Raw genomic sequence first — 19,007 nt, 5'->3', positions numbered from 1 at the left:
CATGAAAGCGAAAAACTGACATCATTTTCAAATACATCAAATTATGCAAAACGGGATGCAATTTGCCAAATGTATTTTAAGTCGCAACTATTAGCATTGCTGTGTTTGTTCAACTTCAGAAATAGAAAAGTAGTCACACCAATGTGTTTTACTTGACACCGAAACCGTTCAGAGGACTGCGAAGTAGTCAACCGGCCCCCAAACCCGGTCAAGTCCTCGGGCTCCAGCAACACTGAAGGACCAACTGACAGAGAGGAGACAAGGTGTGGAGAGTGAGGGGTGCTGCTCCCAGCCCCTCTGGGCGTGGGCTTCCCACACCCACATGGTGCAGAAAATAGCCCCCTACAGATTGCCCAAAGAGCCAAAGAGAAAACAAGTTTTAGTCTTGCTCAAGGAGTAAAAATAAACCCAGCCTCAACTCGTGTGTCATTCTGGATTTAGTGTCTCCCGGTGGGTGAACACAAAGTTCAGACGTCTCATGAGGGTTACACCAGGGGGCACGCTCACCCACCGAAAGCAGAGGTGTGCGGGTGTTCACACTGTGCTCGATCTCCGAGTCCCAGACCTCTGCCCGAAATCAGCACCGTGGCTTATTGCCAGTCTATGATCAGCAACTGAAATAGCCAAAGGCAGCTCTCTTTTTACAATTGGTTTTGATTCTGTTGATACATAAGTTGACATATTGTGGAAAATCAGCTAAAATGTTAAGTATTTGTCTAACACATTCTAAATTAGCATTTTCTCCCCTTCTTCCCTCTGTCCCTTCCCTATCCCTCACCTTCTTATCTTCCTTTCTTCTCCTTTAGCCCTTCCCCCACCCCCTTCTATTTCTCCCATTTTACCCTTTCTACCTTCCTACCTTCCTATCAGCATTTTGTTCTGTGTGCCGTGGTTGTAACATATGTGTACACCAGTTACCTAATACGAAATGATGGGGCAGGATCTTATCAAGGGAAGCCTAATCCAGCTGACCAGACGGCCATGTATTTTTATTCATTAAAAGCTAATCGAGGAAACCTTAAAGGACTTACCTAAAAATGTTTAAAGTACTGGACAAATCGTCCGTGTATTGCTACCATACAGTGGAGAAAACGAAGAATATTTCAAGCGGTTTTCTCCATTCTAATGTACATTTGTGCCCACACTTCTGAAAGCTGGGTGTCTTCAGAGTCACAGTTTTTCCTTCAAATTATAAGACTGTTGTTGAGGAAACTAAGCAGAGAAAATGACCTCCCTCACAGAGCTTTTGTGGGACAGACAAGAGGTACCTGAATCAGGAAGAGACTTATTTTTCTATTATTTGCATCGTGGAAACGCTAACATTGAAATGCTGTACGTATTTGTCTCCATTGGAGGTGTGTTTCTTTTTTTTTTTTTAAGATTTTTATTTATTTATTTGACAGAGAGAGAGGTCACAAGTAGGCAGAGAGAGTGAGAGGGAAGCAGGCTCCCTGATGAGCAGAGAGCCCGATGCGGGACTCGATCCCAGGACCCTGAGATCATGACCTGAGCCGAAGGCAGTGGCTTAAACCACTGAGCCACCCAGGCGCCCTGGAGGTGTGTTTCAAGCGGTGTTCATCTCCTTTCTGCCTCGATCCTTCCGCAGGTGGCAATTTCATCAGGACAACTTTTATTGCAAAGTACGCTCTTAAATGAAATTCAGGGCAGATGAGCTAAAGCTGGGAGGCTGTTGGTTTACCAGGGGCAGTCTCTACTCCGAAGCTCAAGTGCTACTTGTCTTGTAACTGCAAGTGTAAGGACACGCCTTCTCTCACTCAGAAGCACTCACATTGTCCTACACCATGATCAGGACGGCATATGCGTCTTAAATTATCACCCATCCACGTTCTTGGTGCAATTTGCTCCATAGTGATTTGGAGGGTCGAGGAGGAAATAAGCTGTGGATTTCTCTTGATTCAAGTAGGGGGCATTGAGTGGGTTCAAATGTTAGTGTTCTTTTTGCAAAGACCAACATATTCTCATTTTGAAAATGCATGCTCCCTTTAAGTATGAATTAATTGGTAGATTTTGACCTTTGGTTTGGGTTTTTTTTTTCCTCTCCTAGTGCTAAGCAGCGTTCAGAGGTCACCATGTGTTGGTTTGTAAGGGGGCAAATGTCAAGTAAATGGTTGAAGCAGTGATGTCTTCTCAATTAGACAGGCTGACAGGGAGGGTGGGCAGCCGCCTCCTTTATATTTAAGGTGAAATAGTGTGAAATACATCACGGTGAGCTCGTCCAAGGGCCAGTGTGTTCAGGACAGTGAATTATCTTTGTCTTTGTTTCTGCTCCCAGATGACGAAGGTAGAATGGAAAATGGCTCCTGCGGGAAAGTAATCTAGACCTTTCTTCAGGCGGATCATGCGCAGGTAGTTAGTCTGGCAGGCGACGTGATGAGCACCGGGTGTTACACGCAACTGGTGCATCATTGAACATTCGATCAGAACTGATGACATACTGTACGTTAGCTAATTGAATTTAAATGAAAAAGAAAAAAGATAATTTAAAATGATCCTACTCTAAAAAGTCTTGCTTGAAAATAGGATGTAAAACAAAATGAAACGAAACCGTGCAGCCTGTAAGAGTCTGACCCAGACTGAAGAGCTGACTGGCCCTTTTCGCTTCAGGAGAAATACAGAACTTAATAGATTTTGAATAAAAAAAATTCTAATTAAGTTAGAATGAGATCAGTTAATTGAGCAATCCTTGGTGATACCTGTATTTGTGGGCAACCTTGATTCTAGCCGTTTGAATGTGGGCTAAGTAGCATCCAACTATTGGCATTTTAAAAATAGGCACTATTAAATTCAGCTTGCCTTAATTATCATATAATTGCACAATATTTAGCAACACTCATTCATACGATTTTTAAGACTCTGCTTCTTAAAATTTAAGAGGTCAGTTGCAAGACCCACTATTATTTTAGGAACCCTTAAGAAAAACAATCTGCCACATAAAATATAGCACAGTTCATTAAAGAAGAGTTTCCATGATGCGTGAATTGTCGACACAGCTTCCTGTTGCTTGGAAATTACTTTCCTCTGTTCTAAGGATCATGTGGTTTTCCCCAACTTTCACTGTGGTGCCTTCATGTCTGAGACAATTCACGTTTTTCACAAACAGATGTACCACATATTCATCTACTCATAACTGTCTTCCTTTCTTTGATCCTATAACAGCACGTGGTCATTAGTTTGAAAGACGATACAGAATTGTAGTTAGTCTCCAAATAATGGGTATTTGCTTCACTCATTTCTTTTCGTTATCATTTTGAATAAAGGGAAGATTTTTTTCCCTCTAAAAACCCACCCTGTAATCTTTTACTACATTTTAGATTATACTCATCACAGATAGTGTTGCCAATGTTCTTAACTCCAGAAATGTGAGTAGTGCGTCCTGGTCCGTCCCTGTAGACAACGGCACGACGTCTACCTGGTCCCAAAGAGCTGTGAGCGCCATGGACTTTTTTTTTTTTTTATTCGACAGAGAGAGATCGCGAGTAGATAGAGAGAGGAGGAAGCAGGCTCCCTGCTGAGCAGAGAGCCCGATGCGGGACTCGATCCCAGGACCCTGAGATCATGACCTGAGCCGAAGGCAGAGGCTTAACCCACTGAGCCACCCAGGCGCCCGCGCCATGGATTTTTAACATGTATCCTTGTTCCAGAGATTTTTAAGATGTACCAAAACCTCGTATGTTTTAGAATCTATGAAAAGAGTACTTACTTTATAAGAACACTTACTTTACTTTCTCAGGTGTATCTTCACATGAGAAAAAATATATCCATTCCATAACTATATTGATAAATACTGTAGGAGCTTAGACAAAGGAGAAGACCATAAAAAAGTTCTCCAAGCCACCAGGGAAGTAGCGGGCTTGAAAGCAGAATGCCCCAGACGAGGTAAACAAGTTCTAGATCGCTTCCTGCAAGCTCCTATCTGTAAAGATCTGTCAGTATGAAGGGAGAGGAAACTATAAAACAGAGTACTGGCGCTTTGTTAAAAATACTACGGCGAAAACTAGTAGAGTCGAGGAAGTGAGGGAGGCGGTGCCGGGAATCACTAGTTCCCAATCACTGGAAACTGAGTAATAGGAATAAGTCAAGTCCAGCCCCCCGAAAAGTATAATTTAGGTCAGGGGTTAGCTTGAGCTCACCCCTCTTTGAAGGCTAGATGGGAAGTATTCTAGGCCCCACTGGTCACATAAATTCTCTGTCATACGTTCTTGTTTATTTTGGACCATCTTTAAAATCATAAAGACCATTCTTGTCTCACTACCCGATGGGGAGATTGCCGCTAGATTTCTCTCTGTCCTCCATCTGCAGACCCTGGTTTAGATCAGAGGTTGTCGGATTTTAGCTTGTCATCCCATTTCTAATAGGTTCCTAGTCGATGCCGATGCTGAAGATCCAGGAACTGCATTTGGATGATCCCTTGGTCTGCTGGTAGGAAGCGGAGTGGGAACAGCAGCTTTAGGTCACAGTTCCCACTGTTTCACCCCACACCTGTGAGAACTTGGGCAACCTACAGAACTGAGTGAAAATTACAGCTTCCTTAGCTGTGCAATGGGCTCCTATGAGGTTTATTTTATTTTTTAATTGTTTTTATATTCGATTCTAGTGAGTGTACGGTGTTATATTAGTCTCAGTGCACAGTGTAGTGATTCAGTGGTTTCGTGCTTTACTCAGTGCTCGTCATGACCAGTGCTGTCCTTATCATGCCCTCCTTGTCCTCCCAGTCTCCTATTTCGTCCTTTCTCTACCTCCCTTCTGGTCACCATCCGTGTGTTCTCTATAGTTACGAGTCTGTTTCTTGGTTTGCTCCTCTCTTGCTCTCTTTTCTTTTTTCCTCCCCGTGATCATTTGTTTTGTTTCTTAAATTCCATACCTGAGTGAAAGCATGTGGTATTTTTCTTTCTCTGACCAACTTATCTCACCTAGCATCATACTCTCCGGCTCCATCCATGTCATTGCAAATAGCAAGGTCTCACCCTTTCTGACAGCCAAGTAATAGTCCACTGTGTATACGCACCGTGTCCTTATCCATTCAGCTCTCAGTGGGCACCTGGGCTGCTTCCATAATTTGGCTATTGTCGATAATGTTGCAGTAAATATCAGAGTGCACGTACCCCTTTGAATAGCTTTCGTGGTTTTTTGGGTAGGAGCTCCTGTGAAGTTTAAATAAGATAATATTTGTAGAGCATGGAGCACAATGCTTCACACAAAGTGCTTGCTACGTATGCATGAGAAGAAACCAGATTCTTAGACATGTGTTTTGTTTTCCTAACCCTCCTGTCGCTCAGAGGGAGCTGGAGCAGTGTCTCTGCTTCCCTCGCGGCTGCTAGATGGTTGTGGACGGAGGTTCTGCTTGGACTTCATGCCTGCTGGGTGGTCACGCCCACAAAGAAGTAAACAGCTCAGCTATCAGAGACACCTTTGGGAGTTTTTGGAAGATCCACCTGCACCAAGATGGGTAAAAGGAGTGGGTTCCCCATGCTTAGAAGCTGGCCTCTTCTCTGGTGTGCACGGAACATAGGGAGTCCGCACCACAAACAATGAGAATGAGCAGCGTGTTTTAATTCCCAGTGAATGGCACGTGTTCGGCAGGTCACTATTAAAAAGCATTCACAGTAAAGCCAGTGAGCCCGTTTGGCTTTGCCTTACGCTACTCCCATCACACGAATGTGCATCTTCGAAGACAAGCATTCTCCTGTCTAGGCAAATGGTGTAGGGAGTAAAGGGCCCCACCCCGGCTTTGGGTCGCATAATCCTGGACACACATTGTGAATCTACAGGAAGACCTTGACGGATTATTGGACGTCTCTCAGCACTGGTTTCTTCCGTAGCGTCGTCTGTCTCGTGCTTTACTCTTGCTTTTCTAAAAGCTACCATCCGGAGTACACTTTTGAAAAGTAAATCCTGTCCATTCATTGTCTCCCTAAAACCCTCCGTGGCTTCAGTGACACTTGTGATTCTGTATTAACTTCTTAACAAGAGCTGCGACATCAGAACTGCAGGCCCTACCACAGAGTTCCTGAAGCGGTTACTGTTTCTTAACAAGATGTCCAGATAATTCTTATGTACCTAACAGTTTGAGGAACACTGGCCAATAAGGCCCACCTGACCTTCCCATGAGTCTCTGGCTTGACTCACTTAACCTCCCCTTCATTATATTCTAGGCGCTCGGTCAGTCCTAGAATGCAGGGCCTGTAGGACCTTTGTCCTCTACCTAGGACATCCAGCACTTAGATCAACTCATGACCAGGACCTTCTTGTCATTTGAGTTTGAACTTAGAGTTTGCTTTCTCAGAAACACTTTCTTTGTTTTCTTTCTTCTCCTATGATTCCACCCAGTATAAGAACCGTAAGAGCTGGAATCTGACTTATCTTGATCATTGCTGTATCCCTAGGACATAGAACCATGCCTGATATGTGACATATGGTCAAGAAATAACTTTGAATATGTCAAGAAGTATTAGCCTCCCAGGGTGAAGCTCGGGACGAAAGTACATCGTAGTGCGGAGTGCTTGCTCACTTCATCTTTACGTTTTCCTCCTGCCTTTGGCATATGGTACTGAGATGCCTGGATTGTCCATACCACGTTTGTGGTAACCCAGAGCCTTCTGTGTCAAAATCTTGGGAGAGAGCTTAATCATGGTATCATCTTTTGAACTCTCTGAGATTCAGTTTCTTCTGAATCTAACCCTGACATTTTTCTCCAATAGATGGTGGGGTAGAAGCAAATTAAGGAAAAGGAAGAATGAAAGAGGGACTAGAGGCATTTAGTCTCAAAGGTCCCGAGACACAGCTGTACCCTTTACCTGTGTCCTGGTGGTCCTAGATCTCAGACAAGAATAATCCCAACAGGAGTATGCAGCGTAACTGCTCATTTACACACGGAAAATTTGGAGTGCTGAGAGTTCGAAGCTGTGTGGTTTATTCATTTATTTTTCCGAATTTGGTTGTCAAAGTGTGGAACACAGTGTGTGGCAAGTAGAGCCAGTTTCTCTAGCCATGCTCTCTGAAATGGCTCCCTTTCAGTACACTTGAAAATGCCAGGAAAATGCGGGAGGTTGAGAATGGCAGGGGCGAGCACAGCAAGAACCTGTGGGACTTGAGGACGTGAGTGGAGGGATGTGTCGATTAGATGCAGTTTGCAGGTGGTTCTGCAGGGCCAAGACCACAGGCTCGGAAGGGCTATAGGGAGATGGGGGGCTCGGCTGGTAACTGGTTAACAATAGTAACTACTGTCGTTTACTAACTGTGGAGTGTCCCTTGATCCTTCTGGCCATTGATGCTCTAAGCAGCAAGAGTTAGAAAATGCTGGGATCCTGCTCCCAGAGCTGTAAGAAGAGACGAGATCTGTGTGCAAGTCTTCAGCATGCCCAGGGTGGGGGCAGCTCCTACAGATGATAATCCTCCGATACACGCTAGCAATTGCCAGAATTACTGGGAGGCAGAGAGCAGACTGACGGGTGACATTCCTGCCGCCTCCCTAGGGCAAATGTATGTGGCCGTCATTCATATGCCCCTTTGTCTCCTGCTGTGCTCGCACACCTTCCTCTGTCTCTCCACCTTTATCTCCTTCCTCTGGAGAGAAATTGTGCAACAACCAGGTGGATGGGTCAGAGAGCCACGGTTGGAAATGGGCAGAATGTAAGAGCGAAGGGACCAGGTGGATGGAAAAATAAACAGCTCCCTTTTGTGCCTTGTCCAGGTGACAAAACCCAAGAATTCATTCCTGGACCCAGATAAAATTGGCTGCTCCAGGAAGTAGTAGTCACCAGGAACAGTTGAGGAACGTCTACAAAAGCAGGGAAAGAGAAACATGGGACGGAGGGGAGGAACGGTTTTACCTTCACTGGGTCATTAGCTGCCAGAGCAGTTCCCCCTTGACGTAGCCGAGGGAGACGAGATGAATGTTCCACCTGATAGGACTTGAAAAACGAAACTCAAGTGTAACACGGATGGAATAATTTCAGCGGTATCAGAATAAGTATATAATTTCTCTGATGTAGGAAGGTAGGCACTGATATGTTATTGCAATGAACTGCCTGATTTTTTTCTTCCCTGGGCTAAGACAGTTTTTATTAATTATGTTGGTGGTAATGTCGAAATTTCGCTTTTCTCTGTGAGGTTTTGTAAGCTTGCTTCTCTACTGTAATGATAATGAGGAACATCCTAAATCTCTTCTCTTCTTACCATTCTTCGTGAATTTCTGATTCCGTGGCATTTATCTCCCGTGAGCTGTAGAGCTGTGAGCTATTTAGAACCTTCATTTATTATTCTTCCAATTAGCTGGCATAAATGTGGGCAAATAATCCGTCTCCTTTCTGATAAACAAATATGCTAGATGCGTGGCCAGAAAAAATGTACTTGTACTCCAATCGCAGTGTTTTCTGATGAGGCCTGGGAGTAGGAATGATTTGCCCAAATACGTAGGTATTTGGACCTTGGCTGGGATCCTTTCCCTTTTATTTCATTCCAGGCTCCTGTCCTGACACCACAGGGGTTCTTTTTGCATGGATATGTATTATACTTTACATGACAAACACTGGGAACTCCAGGGCTTTAAGCTTGAATTTTTGGTACTTGGCTTCAGGCCTGGGGTTAATTCGGAAACCTGCTAAACTGTAAGCCAGTGAATGTCATTAAATCTCTTGACAAGAAGACTACTGTGCCATGAACAGCTTTATCAGACTGGGAGTATTAGCTCCTTATTGCTGCTGTGACAACTTAAGCAGAAATTGAGTGGCTTAAAATGAAACACATTTATTATCTTGAAAATCTGGAGATCCGGGGCTAAAATCAGCAGAGCTGCCGTATTTCTGAACGATCAAGGAGCCAACGCATTTCCTTGTCTTGTCTGGCTTCTGGAGGATACCTATGCTCCTCGGCTCATGGCCGAGCATCACTCCAGCCTCTTCTTCTCTTGTTGTGCGTTGTTCTCTGACTCTGATCTTCCTGCCTCCTCCTATGAGGCCCCTCATGCTATTATTATTGGATCCTTTGTATAATCCAGGATAATCTCCTCCTCTCCAGAGGGTTCCTTAATCACCAGTTCCCTTTTGTCAGGTAAGGTATTGTAGTCACAGATTCTAGGAATTGGGATGTGGACTGCCCTGGGGAAGGGCCATACAACGGCTCTGTAAGTCTTCCAAGTTTTTGCCTTGGCCTAACTGCCTCTCCCCTGTAACAACTCTGTGCTGTAATTACGGATGGAGGGGAAGGTGGTAGCTGTTTGCAGGTACTTACCCTCTCCCCCACCATCCATTCATTCTGGCAGACTGTCTAGTTTGTGGCCGTCTGCACAGAACAGCCATCTCTAAGAACGCTCACCGTGACCTGTGAAGATGAATCAGCAATTCCCATGTGAGTTTTATTCAGCCCGGCCATGTTTATGGGGGGAGGGAGGGTTCGATCTTGGTTCTATTCTAGTCTGCCTAACTTGGAAAGTGTTGGGTCTGACTATTCAAAAAGTGGATGTCTTCCCTAGACAACCAAAGTCATGGCCACAAAAAAATTGTCAAGAAGGGATTGCAGATGTCTTGGCTGGGCATAGACCAAGTGGCTGTGTTCTGTGTGCGGCACTCACAGCCCTCTGGGACCAATTTATAGGTCCCAAAAGCTCACCCTGTATTCCATATTCAATATTATCATTATTTTTAAAATTCTTCACCGCATAAATTGCTATTTGAGAATTCATCATGGATTTATTCGGTATTGGCTCTCTTCCAAGCCTTGCTGTACACTCTAGGGATACAAAATGAATACACCTTAGCATCTCCCTTCACGGAAGTGATTATTCAATATAGGGGTGTTCCAAGTGTGGCCTCTGGATCCATCACCATCACCAGGGATCTTGATAGAAATGCACATCTGTGGGCCTCATCTAAGACGTACAGAATCAGAAACCCTTAAAGATGATTCTGTAGCAATCTGCATGTTAACAAACCCTCTGGGTGATTCTGGTGCATGCTCTAGGTGGGGACTAGTGACCGGGCTAACAGGGGAGACGGGAACATACACAGATGACAGCACAACACCTAGAATCTAGGCTCCAAGAATAGTGTTGAGTATGTGACGCAAAACCCCAAATGAAAAGGTCACCAAAAGGGCTGAGCAGGTTTCACATCAAAGTTAAGGCCTGGGAAAGATAAGTAGGGACCTTTCTTAGATTATCTTCCGAACCTTGATGTACCCTGAAGGCACGGAGGTTCCATCTGGCTGGTGCACAGTGTACGTGGAGGAGAGTCAGAGGAGCTGAATGCAGGATTTAGAAAGGACTTAGATTGTGAAGGACCTTTTATCTCATTCTGAAATGAATGGGATGGTTTTCTTTTTCGTTGGAAGACTCTGGCACCAATATGAATGTGGATCAGAGAAAGTACAGATCTGTGGTGCGGCTGTCAGATCAGAGATGGAGGCAGAAGTCAAACAAGGAATGATAAAGAGGGCCTGAACTCTGGGCAGCTAAGAACTTTCCAAAACATTTTGAAAATTTTCAAATAAACACAAAAGTTGAAAGAATTTTCCAGGGAACATCCATATGTCCATTAGCTCTACACATTATCATTAACATTTGACTAAACTTGCTTTGTTACATATCCATACAGCCATTCCTTTCTTCAACCATTCCTTGCATTTTTTTAGTTGTTCTAAATTCCGTACACGTGCCTTCTCCCTATCTGGTATGCAGTGTTTGATACACTTTTACCTTTTGAAGTAACATTTATGTATAATGAATTACACCAACCTTAAATGTACTTTACTGAATTTTGAAAAATGCCTGTAGTTATTTAACCCCTATCCAGATGTAAGACATTACCCCTTTCTTCAGAAAAAGCATCTCCTACCACAGCCCAGTCAACTCCTGTGTCCACTGCTAGAGACACACCCTGCTCTGATTTTTTTTCGACCACAGATGTTTGGGCTATTCTAGAATTTCATATCAATAAAATTATATAATATGTACTTTTTTGTTTACGATTTGTTCCACTCAGCATAACTTCTGAGACTTATCCATACCTTTGTATGTATTACGAGCACTTTCCTTTTCACTGTAGTGATAGTCTTCTGTATGAGTAAATATACCACATTTTTCAATATGTTTTCCCATTGAGGGACAACGAACTGTTTCCATAGTTTGTTAGTATTGAGAAAACTGATGTGAACATTCTTGGGCAAGTCACTTTTTGTAAACAAACACGTCTTTTCTTTTCAGTAAATGCCTACGAGTGGAATTTTAGGGTCATAGATAGGTACATGTTCAGTTTTATAAAACAACAACAACAACAACAGTGAAATCGTTGCTCTAAGTGGTTGTGTTCCATGTACATCCCCACCAAGCATTGTTTGAAGATCCCAGTTATTTGACATTTTCACTGGGTTTGCAGTTGTTAGTCTTTTAAATTTTGGCCATTCTGATGGGTCCACAGTATCATCTATGGGTGGCTTAACTGGCATTTTCCTGATGAGTATTGAAGCTAAGCAGAATTTTATGTGTGTATTGGTCATTTCTGTATCTTTGTGAAGTGTCATTTTTTTAAATTTAAATTCAATTAGCCAACATATAGTACATCATTAGTCTTTGGTGTAGTGTTCAGTGATTCGTTAGTTGCATATAACACCCAGTGCTCATCACATCACCCGCCCTTCTTAATGTCCATCACCCAGTCACCCCATCCCTCCACCCACCTCCCTTTCCACAACCCTCTGTTTGTTTCCTAGAGTCAAGAGTCTCTCATGGTTTTTCTCCCTCTCTGATTTCTTCCCAATTTTCCTTCCCTTCCCCTATGATCCTCTGCAGTATTTCTTATGTTCCACCTATGAATGAAACCATAGGATAATTGTCTTTTGCTGTTGACTTATTTTGCTCAGCATAATCCCCTCCAGTTCCATCCATATCAGTGTAAATAGAAGGTATTCATTCTTCCTGATGGCTGAGTAATATTCCATTATATATTTTCTTTGTCCATTCATCTGCTGAAGTACGTCTTGGCTCCTTTCACAGTTTGGCTATTGTGGACATTGCTGCTATGAACATTGGGGTGCAGGTGCCCTTTCTTTTCACTACCTCTGTATCTTTGGGGTAAATACCTCATAGTGAAAGTGCTGGATCTTAGTGTAGCTCTATATTTAACTTCTTGAGGATCCTCCATACTGTTTTCCAAAGTGGCTGCACCAACTTGCATTCCCACCAACAGTGTCAGAGGGTTCCCCTTTCTCCACATCCTCCCCAGCATTTGCTGTCTTGTTAATTTTTGCCATTCTAACTAGTGTAAGGTGGTATCTCATTGTGCTTTTGATTTGTATTTCCCTGATGCTGAGGGATGTGAAGTGTTTTTTCATGTGTCCGTTGGCTGTTTGTATGTCTTCTTTGGGGACGTGTCTGTTCATGTCTTCTGCTCATTTCTTGACTGGATTACTTGTTCTTTGTGTGTTGAGTTTGAGACGTTCTTTATAGATTTTGGATACTATCCCTTTATCTATTATGTCACTTGCAAAATACCTTTTCCCATTCTGTAGGTTGCCTTTTAGTTTTGTTGACTGTTTGCTTTGCTGTGCAGGAGCTTTTTATTTTGATGAAATCCCAATAGTTCATTTTTGCTTTTGTTTCCCTTGCTTTTAGAGATTGTGTCTTGCAAGAAATTGCTGTGGCTGAGGTCAGAGAGGTTGCTGCTTGTATTCTGCTCTAGGATTCTGATGGATTCCTGTCTCACATTTAGGTCTTTCATATATTTTGAGTTTATCTTGTATGTGGCGTAAGATATGGTCCAGTCTCATTCTTCTGCATGTGGCCGTCCCATTTTCCCAGCATAATTTAGTGAAGAGACTGTCTTTTTTCCATTGGATAGTCTTCCTGCTTTGCCAAACATTAGTTGACCATAGAGTTGAGGGTCTTTTCAAAACTTTGACCCATTTTACTGGGTTGTCTTATTCTTAGTTGTTGGGTTTTTTATGTATACGTGACTCTGGCTATTTGTCAGATAAAGGTTTTATACTGCCCCCAAATTTGAGAATAAGCGTGTTTAAGAAACATGGTATTGGCTGCCTGAGCATATTCAATAGAATTCTCAGGCTGCAGAGATTAAGCAGGAAAGAATAATTGATGTGTTATCAAGGCCTGCCACGAGTGCAGGATAGAAAACAAGCAAACAAACAAACAAATAAATAAATATTTATTTATTTATTTATTGCCTTTGACTAATATAATACTAGTGCAAATGGAATGTGTCTAAGTCAGTGTGGGTTCTTAGAATTCCAGAGACTGGTTGGCTTAAAACTACAAACATTTATTTCTTTCCATTTTGGGAGGCTGAGAAGTCCCAGATGAAGGCACTGGCAGATTTGATATCTAGTGAGGATCCACTTTCTGGTTTACAGATGGCACCTTCTAGCTCTAACCTCACTTGGAAGAAGCAAGCTGGCTGTGTGAGGTCTCTTTTAATAAGTGCACTAATCCCATTCATGAGGGCTCCACCCTCTTGACCTAAGCCCCACCTAGAGGCCCACTTCCTAATACCATCATGTTGGGCATTAGGTTTCCAGGTATAAATTTTTGAGCTGATGCAAACACTCAGACCATAGCAGAGGGTAACAGAATGGAGACAATTTTCTGGGGCAAAATGCGGACAGTGGTGATCACAGGCGAGATGGTAGGACTGGAGAGATGCCACAATTGAGTACGATTCTGGAGTGCTGGCTCACACCATTTGAGGGCTCAGGTAGAACTACAGTAAAGAAAGAGGAAGAATATATAATGAGAATGATTTAGAACTTGCTATATTTTGAGATTTGGGCATGAAAGTGTAGATGTGTAATGAGTTGGACATAAAGGTCTAGAACTCTTTATAGATGAGCAGTTCCGTGGCTTATTTGATTGATTAGGAAAGAAAAGTCCTCGAAAGAAAAAGTAACTTGATCAAAATCTTAGGGGCACATCCCAGTCTCTAACCCAGGGCTCTTCTTTCTTTATGTTGTGTTTTTCCTACCCCTCAGGGCACTCGGAGATGGCACTCCCACAGCAGAACTCAGAGTATTAGTGCATAAACAGAACTTGATTTGGTAAACATTGAGATCTTCTCTCCAAACAGGAGTACACCAAAGGGAACTGCCAGATGCGTTTCTGCAGTTCATGAGCTGCTTTAATGCCAGCTGCTGAGTTTGCTCACCAATGGTGATTAGAGATACAGGTTGTTTCAAATGATGCCAGGTGTAGTTCAAGTCCATTGGCTCTTCTGTCTTTTGCTCTTTAAAGGAGATTAAAATTTAGATGCCAATGTGGTATAGCATAATTGACTACCTGATATCAAAGAAGCTTGCCAGAAACAGATGTCTGCTAACACAGATGCAAAAGTGAGAGAAACGGGATAATAGCTGCGATGTGTTGAAACAGATTGGCTCCACGTTCCATCTTTTTTTCAGCAGTTTATTTTTTAGAAACAAAGCAGTTTCCAGTTGTTCACAGCTATTATACAGACATACAGTTTATTTTAGCATACTGATCTTGTATGTTGAAACCTTGCTGAACTCATTTAGTTCTGGTATTTACATTTTTATTTAAATTCCAATTAACACACAGTGTAATATTAGTTTCAGGTGTAGAATGTCGTGGTTCATGACTTGCTTACATCACCTGGTGCTCCTCCTTCATTCCTTCCCCCACCCACTCACCCCCTCATCCCTCTGGTAACCATCCTTTTGTCACATTCCATAGTCACATTCCTATAGTCACCGTCCATCTTGATTCTGACTCAAATGCCAACAATTTCATGTGTACTATTTTATAAAAGTCTTGAACTTGACCTTCCAATTACTGAAACCAAGACCATGACTACTCAGTAGATTGGCCAGCACCATAGACTCTGTCCTCCAGTTGTACAAACCTGCAGATTTCAAGCATTATTAAAATCAGTTCCTTTCCAAGAGTCACTGTAAGCATTCTGGGATTAAAAAAAAAAAAAGCCCATGAGTATAATTTTATTATAGGGAATACCATAAATTCCAGCTGGAGGCTTTCTCACACAAGTAAAACAAAACTATTAGCTTGCAAACTTGAGAGAAGTTGGTGTTACGCGTGTGGCAACAAGAATGAAGATACGGCGGCGCCTGGGTGGCTCAGTGGGTTAAGCCACTGCCTTCGGCTCAGGTCATGATCTCAGGGTCCTGGGATCGAGTCCCGCATCGGGCTCTCTGCTCAACAGGGAGCCTGCTTCCCCCCCTCTCTCTGCCTGCCTCTCTGCCTACTTGTGATCTCTGTCAAATAAATAAATAAAAAAATATTTAAAAAAAAAAAAAAGAATGAAGATACGATGTCTATCTCCTTACTAAATGGGTACCCTACCAGTGAGTAGAGAAGGTGAGACTTTCTTTAAATTGAGATTCCAAATGAGAATTGGAGAAGAATTCTAAGCAAATACTCTGTGGTCCCAGACCGTCTTCCAAACTGACTCGTTTTCTTGGTGAGTCTCTGCTTTTCCATTTCAGAACCGTGACTGTTCTCCACCATCTTTCCCTTACCTCTAACTCAGATAGAAACAGATGCCCATGTAGAAACAATTGTACTTTAAAAATCATAATAATACCTCTAAGAAATTATCTTCCCTCATCACCTAATATCACCAGTTATCTGGGTTTCATCATTATAATCAGATCTAAAAATTCATTTACCAAGTATCTAAGTGCCAACTCTAGATTATAAGCTCTCCTAAGTGCTAAATCCTATTACAAGCACTAAGTCCTAAGTGCTAAGTCCTATATCCTAAAGAACACAGCAGTAAACAAAATACAAAGAAAGATCCCTGCTGCGAATGGGTTTATGTTCCACCAGATAATAAGTAATATTTATAGAGTGCCTACACTGCTCGTCACGTCCCACGCATTTATATATTCTGTATTATCGACTCGTTTACTCTCTAGCACACCCTGGTTAGCCTCATTATACAGATAAACTAAAGCACAGAGAGGGTAAGTAACACAGAAATCTAGTGAATAGCAGAGCTGCTGTACAAGCTCACATCCTTGGTTTTCCTTGCTGCTCATCTCATACTCATTCCCACGAGGACTTCATCCAGGCTCCTGCCTTTAGATAACACTGATAGGAGCTCCTGGCGGGGCTCAGTCAGTTAAGCATCTGCCTTTGGCTCAGGTCATGAATCCCAGGGTCATGGAATTGAGCCCCACCTCCAGCAGGTTCCGCACTCAACAGGGAGTCTGCTCCTCCCTCTGCCCCTGCCCTTGCTCATGCTCTTCCTCTCTCTCTCTCTCAAATGAAGAAAACCCTTAAAATAATAAATAAATAAATAACACTGATAGGGCAAGGGCCCCCCAAATTTATATCTCACATCCCCCCCCCCCGATTACTAGGCTTATTTATCCCATTGCCTATCTCTGGTTTGATTTCTATCAAAATATCTATTAAATTTTCATTGCAGATGTACCAAATTAATCTCCTCATCTTCCCTAGACCTACTTACAGTCTTTTCCATGCCAATGGATGACATCTGTATCTTTCCAGTTGCTCATCCCAAAACCTCTGTTTCTACTATCTCCCACATACATTTGGGCTCTACATTCAACCGTCGAGGATGCTTCATACCAGCCCATTGTTACGGCCATAGCATAAGCCACGTGATCTCTCCCCCGAACTGCCGCAGTTGGCTTTATCAGCGCTGGACTTCTCGGTCTTCATTGAACACCCAGGCTGTTGCACACAGTCTCTGCCCTCTGCTAGGATGTTTTCCCCCCAGATATCCACATCTGAAACCTGGCTCCTCCGTCAGACCTCTGCTCACACGTTACTTTCTTAAAGAAGCCTAACATGAACTTGGTATTTAAAACTCTAATATCCCCTTCACTCTGTATTTCTATTCTTGCTCTGATTTTTCTCCCTTGACACAAAATCTCCTTGATTACTTTTCTGTGAATGTTTCATCTCCTAAGGAATTACATAATTTACCTGTGTTACTCATTTTGTCTATTCTGCTAGAATGTAAGCTCTGAGAAGACAGCAGTTTTTGTATCTTTTGTTCACTGGTGTCTCCTGATAACCTAGGATAGTGTTTGATACATAATAGCTGTTCAGTAAATAATTCTTGCATGAATTGAACAAAAGCCCTTTATGAGAAGTCAAGTAGCATTCCAGAGTTAGAGAACAATTAAAGAAAAGGACTTAGGTGGGTGCGCCCTTGGCGTTTTTATGAAATTGAAAGAAAATCAGTGTAGCTGAACCCCATAACTCAGGGGGAGGGGAAGTGGTATGAAGTTGTCTTGCAGAAGTCAGAAGAAGGAAGCCTTGGAGGGCTTTATAAGAAAGGGTAAGGAGTGTGGGCTTTATTCTAAATGTTGCTGAATCATTTGATTCAGAAGCAGAGTAGAGACATAACTAAGCTTAAGTTAAAAATACAAACCAACTGGTATGTGCAGGGTAAATTGTAGGGAGGCAGATTTGAAGCAGACAGGTAATTTTGGAAAAATGGTTGGCATTATCTACTAAGGTCGGACATAAGCGTATCCTAGACCCTGTCATTCCATGCTTAGTTATGTACAGAAAGTATGTGTGTTAACCAAGTGCACTAAGAGAAAAAAAAAATTAAAACAACAACAACAACAAAAAACAAATGCGCTAAAAGGACAGGCAGAAGACTCAGGACAGCATTACTCATAACAGACAAAAACTAGAATCACCCCAAATGACCTTAACTGTAAATTGTGACATATTCGTGCAGTGAAATACAGCACGGCCGTAAAGAGACCTTGAACTCCCAACCACGTGGGACCACGTGAATGAATGTCACAAACACATTCTTAAATTTAAAAAAAAACAAAAACCTAGACACAAAAGATAACATCTGTGTGGTAGCTGGACTCCAGAAACGGCCTGCAGTGGACTGGCCCTCTAGGAATTCTATACAGGTGCCTGCAGCAGTGAATGTGGCCCCGTCTGTGACTAACTTCCCCCATAAATGTGGTGGGGGTGACGGGAGCCGATTCTAGGCCTAAGCATTAAGGAGGCTTTGAAGTTTCCACTTTGGTGCTTTCGAGATTTCCGAGCCATGTGTAGCTACCCTGCTGGAGAGACCAGCTGGAGAGGCCACGTGGAAGAGACAGGTCCGAGCCTCTCATGGGATGCCGTCCGATGGCGTGCGCGTGAGACAGCCAGCTCAGGAACTACACACTGAGTCCAGTCCCTCCACAGAACCATGAGAGACAATCAAGTGTTACTTTAAGCCACTAAGTTTCGGATAGTTTCTTGGGTGGCCATAGATAACTACAGCAGAACTTGGAGCTGGGCTGCCGCTCTAACAAAACCCTAATTGTGTGACATCGGCTTTGAGCACGGGCAGCACACACAGGCGAGAAGGCTGCAGTCACGGTGACCCATGCAATGTGAGGACAGCGGGAGGGACAACACTGTCCTCAGCGCTAACGTGGAAAGAGAAGCCATACCGCACAGACTTGGCAGATGGGGCTGGGGGAATTTCCAGGCATGATGTTAGCAGCCCTGCTGTGTCCTTCAGCTTCACGCTGTAAGATGTGGATATAGAGCACGACAAACCTAAGTGGGAACTATTAGACTTTTAGGCAGACAGAGGAGACATTTCCAAGTCAGAACCTTCTGGGTCCCTGGAAACAGAATCTCTACGTAAGAAATAGCTTTGAGGGAAATAGGAAGTTTAGAGTCTTTCCATTAAAATATGATCTTCCACTCAAGATCTCAAAGGTAGTCCCCTATAGGGCTTCTCAGTGCCTGTAGGGGCTTTGAAAACCTTAAGGGTGTTGTTTCCTAGCACCCTAACACTACATCCAAGACAGAGGGCCCTGTCCGCAAGAGACGTGTGGGCGTGGCTTTCATCTGAATGAGCAGATTATCCTTGGAATCCCAGAAGGCTGAGGGAGTCCTAGTCCTTTGGGACTGAAAAGGTGAGAGGCTATTCAAAATGCAAGAAGGTTTTAGGGGCCCTAAATCCCTATAGACAGGAAGCTGTCGGAGAAGGCTGTGAAATGGGTTA

Source organism: Meles meles, chromosome 8 (genome assembly GCF_922984935.1).
Source record: "Meles meles chromosome 8, mMelMel3.1 paternal haplotype, whole genome shotgun sequence".
Classification (NCBI taxonomy): Eukaryota; Metazoa; Chordata; class Mammalia; order Carnivora; family Mustelidae; genus Meles; species Meles meles.
The sequence above is the reverse complement of the archived record's forward strand: the minus strand, read 5'-3'. Positions refer to the sequence as shown.